The sequence below is a fragment of the Mustelus asterias genome, chromosome 30, assembly GCF_964213995.1.
Source record: "Mustelus asterias chromosome 30, sMusAst1.hap1.1, whole genome shotgun sequence".
NCBI lineage: Eukaryota > Metazoa > Chordata > Chondrichthyes > Carcharhiniformes > Triakidae > Mustelus > Mustelus asterias.
The window spans coordinates 13,669,716-13,688,845 of record NC_135830.1 but is presented as its reverse complement, the minus strand read 5'-3'; the positions used below and the strand labels follow the sequence as shown (position 1 = coordinate 13,688,845).

At 44.8% G+C, this 19,130-nt stretch overlaps 1 non-coding gene across 1 annotated transcript; it reads left to right on the top strand.

Moving 5' to 3' along the window:
- The first annotated feature begins 14,501 nt into the window (after positions 1-14,501).
- Positions 14,502-14,596, top strand: trnai-uau (transfer RNA isoleucine (anticodon UAU)). The gene is made up of 2 exons: positions 14,502-14,539; positions 14,561-14,596. It is a non-coding gene; the product is annotated as a tRNA-Ile (tRNA).
- Positions 14,597-19,130: the final 4,534 nt, after the last annotated feature.

Genomic DNA, 19,130 nt, shown 5'->3' with positions numbered 1-19,130 from the left:
TGATATTAAATTGGAAATTCATATCAGCAGAAACTTCATTTACTTAGAAACTGAGGGGCGTTTCCAAGCGACAGGATTGGCTGCTCTCTCTGAACTTATGGTCGTCGGGCACCTATCAGTGTTCGCTCTGGACTAATGAAATCTGAGGTTCTCTTTCTCCCTGTATTTCTCAGGTTCTCCGACTCTCCCTTCGTTTGAGACCTGTCTATCTCGCTCTGTCATTCCGCCACTCTGTATCTACCTCCCTTGCCCTACTGCTGACCTTCACATTTACTCCACGTTCTTCTCTTTCTGCCCTTTTCCTGAATTCCAGAGTTTAGACAATACGATTTCTCCCAGTCTCCCATTTCAACAAGTCCACCAAATTGCTCGTTATATTAGATAAAGATACTCTTAGATTAGATACTATTTATATTAAATAAAGTATAATAAAATATAATAACTTAAGGAGTAACATTATGATGAGAAGATTTAAATGAAAATAACTAAAGGACATAGGAAATGAGTGTGAATCCAGGGTCATATTTAGATCTTGTGTTGGTATTTTAGAGGAGGCACCTATCGGAATATTGATGGGTTGATTTTGTTTAAAATTAGCTTTTTAACCACTATTAATTGAATAAAGCGAATCGCCAGCAATTAAATAAAGTTGGGATTATCCCTCATGTATACGTTCAACTGCATTTAATTACATTGTAACAGCAAAAGGATGAACAAGAGTAATGTAATATAATCACGCAGCAACAATCTTCTGTAATTTGAGAATTCGATGATTTTCCAGGGAATGACCATTTACCGCAGACCGCCGCCAGATGGCGATGCCTCACCATGTTTGTGTATTTACTGCAGTGGGTACGGGAAGGAAAGCAATGTGATGGTACTACTGGTCTGGTTACTCAGGGTGTCAAGAGGTTCTTGGAAATCACCCTGTCGGTATCACGTTATACGCTATATTATACTATTTTTCTTTCCCTTTTTTCCCTTTCTTTCCTGGTTGCATTTGGGCCATTGCTTTTTTCAGTGAACTCCTTTGTTTATCTCACTGCCTATTTCTCTGCTTCTCTTGTTCTCTATTCGTTTGTCTCTCTTTGTGTCTCCGTCGGTATTATCTCCAAATATATGCATTCTTTCCCTTCACGGTTCCTTCACCGTATCTTCATCTATTTTCCCTTCCTACCTCCCTCTTTCCTCCATTTATCTCACTGTCTGCCCCACTACTTATCTCTCAGCTTCTCCCTCATTTCTACCATTCACTTTTCTCGTTTTTATCCCTCTGCAGCTCCGTCTGTTTCTCCGAACTTTACTTCTATTACGGCCTCGGCCTCGGATTCAACCTCTGTCTTTCCATTTGTTTATCTCCGTTTCTTAGCTTGAAGGTTTCTGTGTTGCTGCATCTGTTTCTCGCACTGGATCTACTTCTCAATCCGCTGCTGTACAATCCGTTTCATTTACAATCGCAACACCAGGAAATTAACGGTTCAGAACGAAGAGTTCAATGTAAACAGGTCAGACACATGGCAATGCGATTAATGGTCTTGAGAAGTCATCCCAAACCGACCTTAAAATAAACAACAACAAACATGAGCGACTGAAGCCGATCAAATAAAACTGCAGATATCTGAGGACCCTGGGTCTGAACTCGATGGAGTTTGGGGGGGCGGGGGGGGGAGGGGGGGAGGCGGAGGGGGGATGTTATAGAAACTTACACAATATTGAAAGACCTCGATAGGGTGGCCGTGGGGAAGATGTTTCCGTTCGTCGGAGAATCTCGGATCCGAGCGCACAACCTCGGAATAAAGGGACAGCCCTTTAGAATCGAGATGAGAGCAATTTCTTCAGCCAGAGGGTGGTGAATGTGTGGAATTCATTGCCATAGAAGGCTGTGGAGGCCAGGTCATTGGGTGTTTTTAAGACTGTGATAGATAGGTTCTTGATTGGTAAGGGGATCAAAGGTTACTGGGAAAAGGGGAGAAGAATGGAGTTGAGAAACTTTTCAGCATGACTGAATGGCGGAGCGGACACGGTGGGCCGAATGGTCTAATTCTGCTTCTATATCTTATGGTCTTGTCAGCAATGCTGATTCTTCCCTCACACCATGCACTGTACTCACTCAGTCACTGACTCCATTCTGTGATATTTAATACTGTTGGTCAAAGAGCTTCAGCTGATCACTGAAACTCATTTAAATGTTACCTCAATCTATGACGGGTAGATTGCAGATTGTTTGATTGGACGGGAGGTTTGAGTTCAGAAAGTGACGTTAAAAACAGATTTTGTTCCAGCAGTGCTTGGAATTTTAAAGATAGCCACAGCTCCGGGCTCTGCAGCCGCCATGCATTTCCTCACCGTCTGCATTGTGTTCGGGCTCTTTCTTATCGGTAAGGATGACTCCAATCTGGTAAAATGTTATCTCGATCAGAAACTGTAATTCTCCTGGCCTCGAAAAATGCTTCCTGACGCTGCTGAGTATTTCGGCCATTATTAGTTTTTGTTTCATAACTCCAGTGTATGTAAATTATTAATATTATTTCAGCAGCACACCCAATACTTACCTTTGTCCTCTTCTTCAACACATGTTACAGATCCGGCTGATGGAGATTCTGTTTCTCAGCCGCCGTCTTTAGAGAGGAGAGAAGGTGAAACGGTGACTATCCGATGTACCTACAGCACTACAGCAAGCCACTATGTCTTATATTGGTACAGACAGCAGCCACAGACGGATTTGCAGTTCATTGCATTGAAATTGTCCTGGGGTACACACGAAGAGAGAGGGGAAGGTTTTGGACCCCGTTTCTCTGCTGAACTCCAGGTCTTGGCTAAATTAACCACTTTAACCATTTCGAGTCTGCAGCTGGCTGACGCTGGCCGCTATTACTGCGCTTTCAGTCTCACAGTGATAGAAAGCAGTCTCACCCCCGTGCAAAAACTGCCTTCCAGCTATCATTGGGTGCTCCAGTCTGTTGAGATTTTTGTAGAGAATCGCAGAAAGTTACAGCCATATTGAGCAGCGGCGCTGTCAGCCGCTCCAACACACAACCAGAGGAAACCACATTGACCTCGGATCAAACTGTCACCCAACTGAATCCAGGATCGGCTGAGAAAGCAAACAGCAGAATCCCATCAGACTGAAAGATTGATCAGAGAGAGAGAGAGAGAGCAGCTACCAGTTAAACAGTTCCTGCTTCCTTTCGAATTGTTATTTCCTTCAATTCAAGCTTGGCCGGGAAGATCAGCTTCACCAAATATAGGTTGCTCAGACTTAAAAAAGGCTTCAAAACTGTCCGGCAGCACCTCATATAATACAGCTTGCGAGATGTAACCAGGGAATAACAAAATTGAATGGGACTAGTTGTGGTGGTGACGGGGATGGTGGTTGGTCGGGGGGGGGGGGGGGGGGGTGGCGGGGGGGGAGTTGTAGGGATCCTCCAGATGGGGAGTGACGGAAATGAGATTGAAGGAGCAACCAAAATGTAGAACTTATGGGAAAAAATATAGAGTTAAAAACAGTCCAAGCTGAGAAGAAAAAAACAAACAAAGTAAAAATGATGCAGCGTTACAAAGAATGTGACTAAATAAAAGGAGATCTGAGCAATATACCAGTGCAAATTGGTGCAACTGAAATGTATGTTTTCCTATCCACGTACATACTGACTGTCAAAAATCTGAGCAATGTACCTATGCAGGTGAGCGTGAGCCAGTCTGTGCATCAGCTAGTGACTGTCTAGATTCAACGCTTTGGAACCTGAGACTTTTGGCACGGAGCTGATTGAGGCATCCTTCAGTGGATCAGGCCTTTCACTGTCTGGTCTCAATGCTGAATACTTGAGCAATCTCAAGGTCAGGTGGCTGAATGGGATCACCAGTGCACCAGCTTAGTGCCTGCTAACATCCCGTGTTTAAAGAACTCATCAAGAATGCTATGCAGGCAAGTAAACGCTCACTCCCGAAGCGTTACAGGACGTATATCACCCAATCCACCTGCAAATTTTGAGAGAGTTATAAAAGTCATTGACATAGACATTGAGCGGATTAATAAAGAGAGAATCCAACTGAGGGACAAGGATGAATGTGAGACTGAGAGCAGTAAATGATAAAGAGCGACCCCAATGAAGGACGTTACTGCAGATGTGTATATATAAATAGAGACATACATTTGAAGAGGCCGTGGTAGAATGGTATTTTGAATGGGTGAACCCTTATTTTGAAACAGTGGCATAGTTCTAGATAGCTCTAGATTTTCGCGCAAGAGGAGCTATCCTCACTACAACACATTGTCAAATCCCTCAGTATATTATACATTTCAATCAAGTAGCCTACCTTTATTCCAAACTCCAGCGGATGCAAACTTAGCCTCACCAACATTTCCTCATAAGCTAATCCGCTCATTAAAGCAAAGCCTGGATGACAGTGGTCTACACTGATACACAGCATGGAAGAGTGAAACTTAATGAAACTCAAAGACGCACGTACAACCTGAGAACTGCTCACTGTTACAAGGAAACCGAGATATCGGAAATCATGGAATTGCAAAGAGACTGAGGCGAAAAGATACCGAAATAACATCAGGTGAAATGGGCAAACGGAAAAAAAAGCTTACGTTAAAACATGGAAAGTTATGAAATAGTAAAATTCAAAACAACGAATAACAAGCAATGTTACACAATGTACCTGTAGAGGTGAATGAGATTCCCCTTGATGCATAAGCTGAGTGTCCGCCTGCACTCAATCGTGAAACAAAACTGAGCAGTTTCTCATCAACTGTTAATTTATCCCATGCCTCTTCCGACGTTTTGGCATGACATTCCTAATTTATTACTGCATTTTTCCACTGTCCAGGGTAATCGGCTTGAAACCCTGTTCATCGACCCATTATTCATATTCATCTGGGGTAAACATTCAATAACATAGCATGGAACAATTGCCTGCCACACTTGGCTAGCCATGATCACACGCATCAGAGTAAATTGACTCGAGTCGCCTTTGAGCATCCAACCAGCAGCAATACCAGGCGTGTGGGTGAGAAACAGCCAGCATCGTGAATGTTGGATACTTATGAGCAAATGTACGGTCATCCTTAAATTTAAAGCTCATTACCGTATTTACTAACGATACAGTTGGATCTCTGGACAACTGATATTCCTGCCATTTCAAACAAATCTCCTGAGGTTCATCCAATTGAGGTGCCAATTGAGTTGGACCTGTTTTATTTCTGTCTGGTTCTCGTGAGTTCAGAAGATCGTGTTGGATCAAAAAGCTTTCGAGACTGCCCCATGTTTCTCTTGTGTCAACAGTGGCCCCACTTGGGATATCCCAGTTCGAAGAGGTGAGTGCGGTGGAGGAACAAATGGTTCAAATCGAGTGCAATGTGAACCCATGTCGTAGGAATAGGAATATGGCCATCCGACAGGAAGCAAAGAGTCGGAATAAATGGGTGTTTTTCCGGTTGGAGGAAGGTAACTAGTGGCGTGCCGCAGGGATCGGTACTCGGGCCAACTATTTACCATTTATATAGATGATCTGGAGGAGGGGACGGAGTGTAGGGTAACGAAGTTTGCAGACGACACAAAGATAAGTGGAAAAGTGAATCGTGTGGAGGACGGAGAAGATCTGCAGAGAGATTTGGACAGGCTGAGTGAGTGGGCGAGGATATGGCAAATGGAGTATAACGTTGAGAAATGCGAGGTTATACACTTTGGAGGAAATAATAACAAATGGGATTACTATCTCAATGGAAACAAATTAAAACATGCTACCGTGCAAAGGGACCTGGGGGTCCTTGTGCATGAGACGCAAAAGCCCAGTCTGCAGGTACAACAGGTGATCAAGAAGGCAAATGGGATGTTGGCCTATATTGCGAAGGGGATAGAATATAAAAGCAGGGATGTCTTGATGCACCTGTACAGGGCATTGGTGAGGCCGCAGCTGGAATACTGTGTGCAGTATTGGTCCCCTTATATGAGGAAGGATATATTGGCATTGGAGGGAGTGCAGAGAAGGTTCACCAGGTTGATACCGGAGATGAGGGGTTTGGATTATGAGGAGAGGCTGAGGAGATTGGGTTTGTACTCGTTGGAGTTTAGAAGGATGAGGGGGGATCTTATCGAGACTTATAAGATAATGCGGGGGCTGGATAGGGTGGAGGCGGAGAGATTCTTTCCACTTAGTAAGGAAGTTAAAACTAGAGGACACAGCCTCGAAATAAAGGGGGGTCGGTTTAAGACAGAGTTGAGGAGGAACTTCTTCTCCCAGAGGGTGGTGAATCTCTGGAATTCTCTGCCCACTGAGGTGGTGGAGGCTACCTCGCTGAATATGTTTAAAGCGCGGATGGATGGATTCCTGATCGGTAAGGGAATTAAGGGTTATGGGGATCAGGCGGGTAAGTGGTACTGATCCACGTCAGATCAGCCATGATCTTATTGAATGGCGGGGCAGGCTCGAGGGGCTCGATGGCCTACTCCTGCTCCTATTTCTTATGTTCTTATGTGTTACTAATAGTGACCTGACTGGTGAGCAGAAGATTGATAGAGTGAAATTATATGGATAGGCCGATTAGCAGAGGAAATATTAGATAGATGGACATATGAATTGATTACTTTATTCTTCCTGTATTCTCAAGCGCTTTACTTCCATATATAATTCTGCCTGCTTCATTGCAGATTTGTCAGCTTTGCGTTGTCACCTGGAGGGATTACAGATCTTGATTATTCAAGGAACAGATGGAGAAAGCATTTTGCTTCATCACCACATCACCATCGCCTCTACCAAGTTTCTAGTTTTGTACAGACAGTTCTTCAATCGAGCTCCTGGTTACCCTTTCTCCACATTCAGAGATGAAAGAGCTGGTGGATGGTTTACAGTACATGTGCACCAGAAGAAAAGGTCCAGCACTATCACTGTTAAGGAGTTCACTGTGTAATCCAACAATTAATCCAATTCTCCTGATTTATGTCTCCCTATAATGAGCTGAAAAAGGGGCTTAGGAGAGCTAGGAGGGGGCATGAGAAGTCCTTGGCGGGTCGGATTAAGGAAAACCCCAAGGCTTTTTACTCTGATGTGAGGAATAAAAGAATGACCAGGGTGAGGCTGGGGCCGGTCAAGGACGGCAGTGGGAATTTGTGCATGGAGTCAGAAGAGATAGGAGAGGTGATGAATGAATACTTTTCTTCGGTGTTCACCAAGGAGAGGGGCCATGTTTTTGAGGAAGAGAAGGTGTCACAGGCTAATAGGCTGGAGGAAGTAGATGTTCGGAGGGAAGATGTACTAGCAATTATGAATAAACTGAAAGTTGATAAGTCCTCTGGGCCTGATGAAATATATCCTAGGATTCTTTGGGAGGCAAGGGATGAAATAGCAGAGCCTTTGGCATTGATCTTTGCGTCCTCACTGTCCCCGGGGGTGGTGCCAGAGGACTGGAGAGTGGCGAATGTGGTTCCTCTGTTTACGAAAGGGAATAGAAATGACCCTGGTAACTATAGGCCGCTTAGTCTTACTTCGGTGGTCGGTAAGTTGATGGAAATGGTCCTTAGGGATAGGATTTACGACCATTTAGAAAGATGCAGCTTAATCCGGGATAGTCAGCACGGATTTGTGAAGGGCAAGTCTTGCCTCACAAATTTGATAGAATTTTTTGAGGAGGTAACTAAGTGTGTACATGAAGGTAGGGCAGTTGATGTCATATACATGGATTTTAGTAAGGCGTTTGATAAAGTCCCCCACGGTCGGCTTATGAAGAAAGTAAGGATGTGTGGGATTGAGGGAAGTTTGGCCGATTGGATAGGTAACTGGCTATCTAACAGAAGACAGAGGGTGGTGGTGGATGGAAAATTTTCCGACTGGAAACCGGTTACCAGCGGAGTGCCACAGGGATCAGTGCTTGGTCCTCTGGTATTTGTGATTTTTATAAATGACTTGGAGGAGGGGGCTGAAGGGTGGATCAGTAAATTTGCTGATGACACCAAGATTGGTAGAGTAGTGGATGAGGTGGAGGGCTGTTGTAGACTGCAAACAGATATAGATAGGATGCAGAGCTGGGCTGAAAAATGGCAAATGGAGTTTAACCCTGATAAATGTGAGGTGATTCATTTTGGTAGGACAAATTTAAATGTGGATTACAGGGTCAAAGGTAGGGTTCTGAAGAATGTGGAGGTACAGAGAGATCTTGGGGTTCATATCCATAGATCTCTGAAGGTTGCCACTCAAGTGGATAGAGCCGTGAAGAAGGTCTATAGTGTGTTGGCGTTCATTAACACGGGGTTTGAGTTTAAGAGCCGTCGGGTTATGCTGCAACTGTACAGGACCTTGGTGAGACCACATTTGGAATATTGTGTGCAGTTCTGGTCACCTCACTACAAGAGGGATGTGGAGACACTGGAAAGAGTGCAAAGGAGATTTACCAGGATGCTGCCTGGTTTGGAGGGTAGGTCTTATGAGGAAAGGTTGAGGGAACTTGGGCTTTTCTCTTTGGAGCGGAGGAGGTTGAGAGGAGACTTGATAGAGGTTTATAAGATGATGAGGGGGATAGATAGAGTGAACGTTCAAAGATTATTTCCTCGGGTGAATGGAGCGGTAACTAGGGGGCATAATTATAGGGTTCATGGTGGGAGATATAGGAAGGATATCCGAGGTAGGTTCTTTACTCAGAGAGTGGTTGGGGTGTGGAATGGAGTGCCTGCAGGGATAGTGGAGTCAGAAACTTTAGGAACATTTTAAAAGCTATTGGATCGGCACATGGAGTACTTCGGGATGATAGGGAGGAAATAGCTTGATCTGGGTTTCAGACAAAGCTCGGCACAACATCGTGGGCCGAAGGGCCTGTTCTGTGCTGTACTGTTCTATGTTCTATGTTCTATATCAGTGTGTAACGGAACCCGCTCCTGATACAGAGAACACAAAAACACGGTGAGGGACCTCCCTCTGGTGGTGACGTGAGGTAAATGGCCTCTGCCTGGGAGATCAGTGAATTCTCAGGTTACTGGAGGATCTTGTTGCAGGATTATGGTGCTGCAGTTTTTCTTGTCCCTATTATTCTTATTATAATATACTTAAATTCAGATGGACATATGCACGGAAATAATACGAACTCATTACAATAAAGGGCCTGTTTAAAGGTGCTCTGTTGATTACTGGGGAGAGAGTATCCCTGGGGTGATGCTCAATGAGTTCAGGGGGATGGAGTCAGAGGGAATGGAGCAGGGAGAGAGGATCCCTGGGGTGATGCTCAGTGAGTTCAGGGGGATGGAGTCAGAGGGCATGGAGCAGGGAGAGAGGATCCTTTGGGTGATGTTCAATGATTTCAGAGCGATGTTGTTAGAGGGGATGGAGCAGGGAGAAGGATCCTTTGGGTGATGTTCAGTGAGTTCACAGAGATGGTCTGAGGGAATGGACCTTATTAGGGATAATGTGTAATTGTAAAAGGAGTCGGGGACATTGTTAATTGGTACAAAAATAAAGCTTGAAGCAGAGAGTCAGTGTGTGTTCACCAGAAAGTGGAGCGTGTGTATGTCTAACAGACAGGGGGGAGAGAACATCTGTTGGTGTGTCAAAGAGAAAATGTGTGTCTTTTTATGAGAATGAGCTCCATTATCTGGGAGCTTTTCCCTTGATTTCTGCTTACTTGTTGTTTGGATGGACATGGCGTCTGGGAATTTCCACGTTTCCGTCCCTCAGCCCCCCCACCCCTCCCCGAGTATATCTCACAGGCCCAAATTCTAGTTATTATTTGGGAATGTGTACTCGATTATACGCTTGTGTGAATAATGTTCCAGTCACTCAGTCTCACTCCATGGTCTTTACCCCACTGTTCTCTCCGTGTTTTATATCTAGCCTGTGGCGTGCCAGCCTTGGAATTACTTAATCAGACAATAGGGAGAGAGATTTACTCTGATACCCAACGCCGCAGCAACCTGTGTAGTGTTAGGCGGGGCAGTAAAAAGAAGTTTTCTTCTCCCATATACTGCGCTGTACCGGCCTCGGATGAAGCAGAGCCTTTGGAGTTTCAGAGTTAACTGACATATTATCGTGACAGATCAGTTTATAACCGGGTTCTCAAGCTGTTCAATCATTCTGTCTCTGGAGTTTATCATTGAAAAGGCAGAGATGAAACTGTATTTACACAAATGTGTCACTGAGTGGCGCAGTGACTCAATGAAGGGCCTTGAGTTCAAACACATTCCAGACAGGACTTGGGAAATACCTGCCTGGGAAAGGGGGAAAACCGTGAAATCGGGAAACTGGCGTGGTGTCTATGGGCTTTGGAGAACGGAATTAAGCAAAGTCAGAGTTGGTTAATTTTGCATTCAATATTTATTTTTAAAAACTCAGAATATTTTACAGGAGAATTCATTTGAAAGTTAACAAAAGTGAATATGACCTTTAAACTTCACATTGAGATCCGAAGACTGAGGGGCGACCTGATTGAGGTGTTCAAGATTATGAGGGACATGGATAGAGTGGATAAGGAGCAGTTCTTCCCCTTCGTTGAAGGGTCAGTCATGAGGGGACAGAGGTTCAAGGTGAGGGGCATGAGGTTATGGGGGGATCTGAAGAAAAACGTCCTTACCCAGAGGGTGGTGACGGTATGTGCTGCCTGGGAGGGTGGTAAAGGTGGGTTGCCTTAAAAAGTAGACTGGGACTATACTCATCGTCATTTAGAAAAATGAGGGGGATCTTACAGAAACATATAAGATTATGAAGGGAATAGATACGATAGAAGCAGGGATGTTGTTTTCACTGGCGGGTAAAACCAGAACTAAGAACAAAGAACAAGGAAAATTACAGCACAGGAACAGGCCCTTGGCCCTCCAAGCCTGCACCGACCATGCTGCCCGACTGAACTAAAACCCTTTCCCTTCCGGGCACCATATCCCTTTATTCCCATCTTATTCATGTATTTGTCAAGATGCCCCTTAAATGTCACTATCGTATCAGCTTCCACTACCTCTCCCGGCAGCGTGTTCCAGGCACCCACCACCCTCTGTGTAAGAAACTTGCCTCGTACATCTCCTTTAAACCTCGCCCCTCGCACCATAAACCAAAGCCCCCAAGTAATTGACTCTTCCGCCCTGGGAAAAAGCTTCAAACTATCCACTCTGTCCATAATCTTGTAGACTTCCATCAGGTCGCCCCTCAACCTCTGTTGTTCCAGTGAGAACAAACCAAGTTTCTCCAACCTCTCCTCACAGCTAATGCCCTCCAGACCAGGCAACATCCTGGTAAATCTTTTCTGTGCCCTCTCCAAAGCCTCCACATGCTTTTGGTAGTGTGGCGACCAGAATTGAACACTATATTCCAAGTGTGGCCTAACTAAGATTGTATAAAGCTGCAACATGACTTGCCAATTTTAAAACTCAAGCTGATGAAGGCAAGCATGCCGTGTACCTTCTTGACTACCTTCTCCATCTGCGTTGCCACTTTCAATGACCTGTGTACCTGTACACCCAGATCCCTCTGCCTGTCAATACTCTTTAGGGATCTGCCATTTGCTGTACATTTCCTATCTGTGTTCGATCTTCCAAAATGTATTACTTCACATTTGTCCGGATTAAACTCCATCTACCATCTCTCTGCCCAAGTCTCCAACCAATCTATATCCTGCTGTATCCTCTGATCGTACTCATCACTATCTGCAAATCCACCAACCTTTGTGTCGTCTGCAAACTTACTAATTAAACCAGTTACATTTTCCTCCAAATCATTTATATTTATTGCAAACAACAAAGGTCCCAGCACTGATCCCTGAGGAACGCCACTTGTCACAGCCCTCCATTCAGAAACACACTCTTCTACTGCTACCCTCTGCTTTCTATGACCGAGCCAGTTCTGTATCCAAATTGCCAGCTCATCTCTGATCCCATGCGACTTCACCTTCTGCACCAGTCTGCCATGAGGGACCTTGTCAAAGGCCTTACTGAAGTCCACGTAGACAAGACCCACTGCCCTACCCCATCCTACTAGGGCACTTAGCCTCAAAATAAGGGGCAGCAGATTTAGGACTAAGTTGAGGAGGAACTTCTTCACCAATAGGGTTGTGAATCTGTGGAAATCCCTGCCCAGTGAAGCAGTTGAGGTTACCTCATTGAATGTCTTTAAGGCAAAGGGAGATAGATTTTTGAACAGTAAAGGAATTAAGGATGATGTTGAGCGGGTGGGTAAGTGGAGCTGAGTCCACGTAAAGATCAGCCATGATCTTATTGAATGGTGGAGCAGGCTGGACGGGCCAAATGGCCTCCTCCTGCTGCTATCTTCCATTTCAATTTCCAAAACCCACCAAAGTCATTACTGTGGCTTTTGTGAAACTTACAAGATAACACACGGCAGGTATTCACCACGGAGAGCAACTTAGAATCTTCTTAGAAACCCTACAGCACAGAACGAGGCCATTCGGCCCATCGAGTCTGCACCGACCACAATCCCACCCAGGCCCTACCCCCACATATTTACCCATTAATCCCTCTAACCTACGCATCCCAGGACACTAAGGGCAATTTTAGCATGGCCAATCCACCCTAACCCGCACATCTTTGGACTGTGGGAGGAAACCGGAGCACCCGGAGGAAACCCACGCAGACACGAGGAGAATGTGCAAACTCCACACAGGCAGTGACCCAAGCCGGGAATCGAACCCAGGTCCCTGGAGCTGTGAAGCAGCAGTGCTAACCACTGTGCTACCGTGCCGCCCTGACACAAATCATTTACGAAACTCTATCATGTCGCTTCTCTTTCTGTTTCTGTCGCTGCCTTTCTTCCAGCTCCTTCTGGCTGTCAAGCTCCCAGGGCCAATTCGCTGCTTGATACAAAAACAGACAATTGGTGAACCCGAGATTTACCTGGAAAGTAGGGAAAGCGAATGTATGACACACGGCATTGAGAGGAGATGGAGTTTAGAGATGACAGTGGAAAGAGACAAAGATATCTCATCATCCTGACCCACTTACTGATTGCAGGAATGTACACAATGCGAATTATCCACTGTCACACTTTCCTTCTAGCCTTGACCACGGAGTTAAGTTTTGAAGTGTTTGAAGTCTTGCCACAGTTACTCACCGTTTTGTTGAGACCACATCTGTAATAGTGTGTGCAGTTTGGATCTCCGCATTTTAGACAGAATAAAAGCAAAATACTGAGGATGCTGAAACCTGAATCACAAGCAGAAAATGCTGGAAAATCTCAACAGCTTTAACGAGAAAGAACAGATAGCATTGAAAAACTGCAGGGATTATATGATTCTATGGGTTTGATAGGGTGGATGCTGAGACATTATTTTCCCTAGTCCGGGAATCTAAAGCACGGAGCACAATCTCAGGATAAGGCGCTGATGATTTAGGACTGAGATGAGGAGAAATTTCTTCACTCAAAGTGTAGTGAATTTTGGGAATTCTCTGTGCCAGAGGGCTGTAGATGCTCCATCATTGAACACATTTCAGTCTGGCTTCGACAGATGTATGACCTATCCAGGAATGAACGGAAGCAGGGATATGGAATTGGAATAAATGCTCAGCCACAAATTCATGTTTCGATTGGAATTGTTAAATTTAATGGTACAATGGAAGCATGTACATGCAATATGTTTGAAGTCAATCATCATTAAATAATGTTGGTAACACCAGATAACAGTACAGCCGATAATAATTGAGAGTTATTTTTTATTGACGCCCACGGACACATTGCCAACCCGCAACTGTTCACCTATGAATGCTGATGGTGAGAAAATAGTAAAACCGCCGTCCCTGGGTGGTCTCGGACAACCCGCCTTTCAGTTAACAGCCGAACGCGCTGATCAATTGCGCCACATAAACTGTGACAGGCAACTGACCACCAGTAGCCCAACGATCCAATACTTTCCACTCAATCATCAATAACACCATTCACAGCTGCACCTCCTTCCAAATATTGTGATCCATTTCCCTCACGATTTGATCCAAGATTTAATATTTCCCTTGTTTTCTCCTAATTTTGATCTAAGATTCGCTTCAATATACAACACAAATGGAATTGCAAACCTGAAGGCGAACCATGGGAAACAAGTCACTGGGTAATACAAATCCCATGGTGCTCATTTCCAGATTCACAACACTCAGTTTTTCAACCAAATGGAGGAATTTATCACTGAAAGGTTTTGGAAAGTTGGTGTGAATTTTGTTTGTGAATCACTCAGGTGTTGTGTAAATGCTACTCGAAGGTTCAGTGAGCCGGACATGATCTATCTGCGTTTTGCTGAGCTTGTGTTCTGTCTATGGGGAGGTTTGAACGGAATTGGATCTTGTGTCCCAGGAATGGGCAGGAACCCGCTGATTGAAGCTGCAATCGCCGCTTTCTGCTGGCGATTGGAGACTGCGGGATATAATCCTGCTGCTTCTCCCTGTCTCACTCACTGTGGAGCCGGGGGGAAAAAATCAGCGATGGATTTGTTTCCCTGTCTGAAATGTGGCCTCGAATAACTGTTATTAACGGAGGTAACGCTGCTGCAGCCTTTAATAATCTGTCACAAATGAGCAGAACGCAGTGCTCCAGTGGCGCAATCGGTTAGCGCGCGGTACTTATACAGCAGTGCAGCCAGCGGGCTATGCCGAGGTTGTGAGTTCGAGCCTCACCTGGAGCAGTTGTTTTAGGTGAGACGATCGTCCAGTGGTGTGATCCCTCGACCAGCTAATATTCTGGTGACCGCCAGGACAGCTGGTGGAGTTTGAATACAATAAATAAGATTGGAATAAAAATCCACTGATGACCATGAAACAACATCCATTGTTGCTAAAAAATCATGATTCACTAATGTCCGTCGTGGAAGGAAATCTGCTGTTGTGAGATGGTCTGGCCAACACATGACTCCAGAGCCACAGCAAAGTGGTTGCCCCTCATCTGGGGATGGGCAATAAATGCTGATCAGCGGTGCTTCTGTTCAACGAACGAAAGGAAGAGCCGGAATGTGCAGGTTTGAGAGAAGCTTTCTGAACCGTCAGAGCTGGAAACGGGAGTCAGTGAAAAATATTGCATTTGTGTGTGTACAGATGGATGGGGAAATGTAACATGCAGTGTAAAATACTCTGTTGAGTTAATTTTCAACAATAAATTCTCACTCTGAGTTTAAAACAACGTACAGGTGCATCTGCAGTCGCGCCTTTCTGCTGTCAGCGGGTGATTGGAGACTGCGGGTTAAAATCCTGCTGCTTGTCCCTGTCTCACTCAATGTGGAGCCGGAGAATAGAGAATCATTGTTGGGTTTGTTTCCCCGTCTGAAACGTGGCTTCGCGTGACTGTTATTCACCGAAGTGGTGCTGCAGGAGCCTTTAATAATCACAAACAAATCAACAGCAATCAGCCGGACTGTGGAGGTTTGAGGGAAGCTTTCTGAACATTCAGATTGGAAAGGAGAGTCTGCGAAAAATGTTCTGTCGGGTTTGAATACAGAACTGTGAAGGGGAAGGGGAAGTGTAACACAGTATAAGATACAGTATTCAGTTAATATTGAACAATAAACGTGAATTATTGCACGTTTCCTCACTCTGAGGTTAAAAATATACTTCCGCCCGCTTTCCAACAGGGAACCTTTGATTAGGTGAATGTGTAATCACTACATGACAGAAACGATGCGTTCCCTCCACCCTGGGAGCCTTGGATGAAACTGTATCTGAGGTCATCATTGCAGATGTCGGACCAGCTTTCTCGAAGTTCAACCCAACGGGCGACTGTCCCGGATGGGGTACCCGGACGTGAACTCAGATCCTGCGTGGATCAGCTGGCGGGGGTATTCGCAGACATCTTCAACCTCTCTTTACTTCTGTTTCAAGAAGACAACCATCATCCCAGTACCAAAGAAAATCCAAGCAGCGTGCCTTAATCAATACCGTCTGGTGGCTCTGACTTCCATCATTATGAAGTGCTTCGAAAGGCTAGTCATAGCACGAATCAATTCCAGCCTCCAGGACTGCCTGGATCCACTACAGTTCGTCTACCGCCGCAACAGGTCCACAGCAGGCACCATCTCCCTGGCCCTGCACTCAACTCTGGCATACCTAGATAACAAAGACGCCTATGTCAGACTTCTATTTATTGACGACAGCTCAGCCTTATTCCGACGAAACTCACCTCCAAACTCCATGGCCTGGACCTCGGCTCCTTCCTCTGCGACTGGATCCTCAACTTCCTAACCCACAGGACACAATCAGTAAGGAAAGGCAACAGCACCTCCTCCACGGTCATCCTCAACACCGGTGCCCCACAAGGCTGTGTTCTCAGCCCCCTACTACACTCCTGATATATCCATGACTGTGTGGCCAAATTCCCCTCCAATTCGATTTTCCAGTTTGCTGGCGACACCACCGTAGGGGGTCTGATCTCAAACAATGACGAGACAGAGTACAAGAATGAGATAGAGAATCTGATGAAATTGGCGCGGCGACAATAATCTCTCCCTCAATGTCAACAAAACGAATGAGATTGTCATCGACCTCAGGAAGCGTAGAGGAGAAATTGCCCCTGTCTACATCAACGGAGACGAAGTAGAAAGGGTCGAGAGCTTCAGGTTTTTAGGTCTCCAGATCACTAACAACCTGTCCTGGTCGCCCCATGCTGACACTATAGTTAAGAAAGCCAACCAACGCCTCTACTTTCTCAGAAGACTAAGGAAATTTGGCATGTCAGCTACGACTCTCACCTACGTTTGCAGATGCACCATAGAAAGCATTCTTTCTGGTTGTATCACATCTTGGTATGGCTCCTGCTCTGCCCTGGACCGCAAGGAACTACAAAGGGTCGTGAACGTAGCTCAGATCATCACGCAAACTTGCCTCCCATCCATTGGCTCTTCCCGCTGCCTCGGCAAAGCAGCCAGCATAATTAAGGACCCACGCAAGGTTCTAAATTGCAATCAGACTGCACGGTTTGATATCCTAGGCCGGTCACATTGGTCATGAGCAGAGTTTCTATAGTGTGAGGCTTATCAGATAGGATAGGCTCTCCGATGCGAAACAGGGTCGAACACGATCGAAATTTACTGCTTGAAAGTTCCCAGATTGTATTTCGTTGTTGAATATGAACTGAATATGGATCCAACAAAATATGTTTTTTTCCAAAAAAGAAAATGCGCTCAGTAAAATCGCCACAGTCATATTTCTGCTTTCACTCTCTCACTCACGGTGCAGCTGATGTCGGTCAGATGGATGAGCCATGGTAAATGTGTGAGGGTAAGTGGGTAAGGATGGCGACAAGTGTCTCGGTCAGGCACTCTGGACCTACATTCTCTGGGTCAGGTGCCAGCCATTTATGACTGATGTAAGGAGACATTTCTTCTCCCAAACGCTTGTGTATCTTTAGTATTCTGCAGCTGCCCAGAGGTGCGTGGATCCTCAGTCGCTGAGGATATTGAAGTTTGAGTTCGAGTGATTTTGGAATCTAAGGGAATGAAGACCTATTGGGATAAGCTGGGAAATTGGGGTTGAGGTTGCGGATCTGCCTTGTTTCTGTCGTGGAGGAGGCTCAATGGGACATGTAATCCAGTTTTCTTTCATTGGTTCTGTTCACTGTCAATATCAGATCCAGTACCAATGGATTCTGCTGACAGCATTGAAGTCTCAGGTCCTGAATTCAAGGTAGTAGCGTTGGTTACGGTGCGTGATCGAAGCCCTTCACTGCTAAATGTTCAATTAATTAACTTCATAGAGTAACTTTGATTTATTATTGTCACATGCATTAGCATACAGTGGAAAGCATTTTTTTTTTCGCGCTACACAGCCAAAGCATATCATTCATCGAGAAGGAAACAAGAGAGTGCTGAACGTATTGTTACAGTCATAGCTTGGGTGTAGAGAAAGATCAATTTAATGCAAGGTATTATGTTCAATTAATTAACTTCATGGAGTAACTTTGATTTGATTTATTATTGTCACATGCATTCAGCGGAAAGTATTTTTCTTGCGCGCTACACAGCCAAAGCATATCATTCATCGAGAAGGAAACGAGAGAGTGCAGAATGTACTGTTACAGTCATAGTTTGGGTGTAGAGAACGATCAATTTAATGCACGGTAGGTCGTGCATGTTATCACACGAATTCTACGCAGTAGATTGTATCGTTAAACATTTTAACAGGAGGTACCAGCAGACACAATGCAAATATAAATTGCTGTAGGTAATTGACGTGTTTGTGGAGCCAGTTTCCTTACATCATTGCATCGCAGCCTTTCTGCAGTGTGGTACTTATCACGGGCGCCGTACACATGCAAATTTCTGGTTCAATCCTGAGCAGAAACTTATTAAACAGGAATAGAAAATGGTGGAAAATCTCAGCAGGATTGACAAAAATCTGTGAGGAAACAAACGTTTCAAATCTGGATGACCCTTCATCAGATTTCCTGATTCGACACATTGGCTCTGTTCTCTCTTCACAGATGCTGCCAGACCTGCTGAGATTTTCAAGTACTTTTTTTTGTGTTTCAGGTTCCAGCATGAGCAGTATTTCACCTTTACTGAAAAATTTCCAAATGTTTTCAATTTCAGGGTAATTCAACTTTCAGAAATAATCACGCATTTGCCACGAAACATTAACTGACCTGCCGAGTATTTCCAACATTTTCTGATGGTAACGCCATGAATCAACCTGAGAAAAGAACAAAACGGATGTTCGGTGATATAAAGCTAGGGAGGATGATTCAATGAAACAAGGAGTGATGGATAAGGCAACATTTAGCTGGTGATGCTGGAGGCCAGGTGGTCAAGTCGTTCAGAGTCAATCCATTCACCTCCAAGGCCCGGGATTGATGATAAACTGTCAACGAAACAGAACATTTTACTTATCATGTAATCAGTTTCTGGAGGTGAAAGTATCTGATAGCAAAGGAAGAGTATATCATTTGCTGCAGAAGGTAGAATGACTGTGTGACTATGTCTGTAGCGACCGTGACCTGGAATGAAGCAATGGAGACAGTAATGATGATCAATGAGATACAAATCTCTGATGTTGTTCAGCAGATTTACCACAAGAAGCTACAGAAGACGCAGAGGTTACGAATGATCTGTGAATGTGGTGAGCTACAGTGAAATTTAGTGGAGCAGAATGCGTTATTATTCATTTTGACAGGAGGAAGCAGCAAGGGGAATGTAATGAAAAATTGCCGGAGACAATTGACGGGATTGTGCAAAT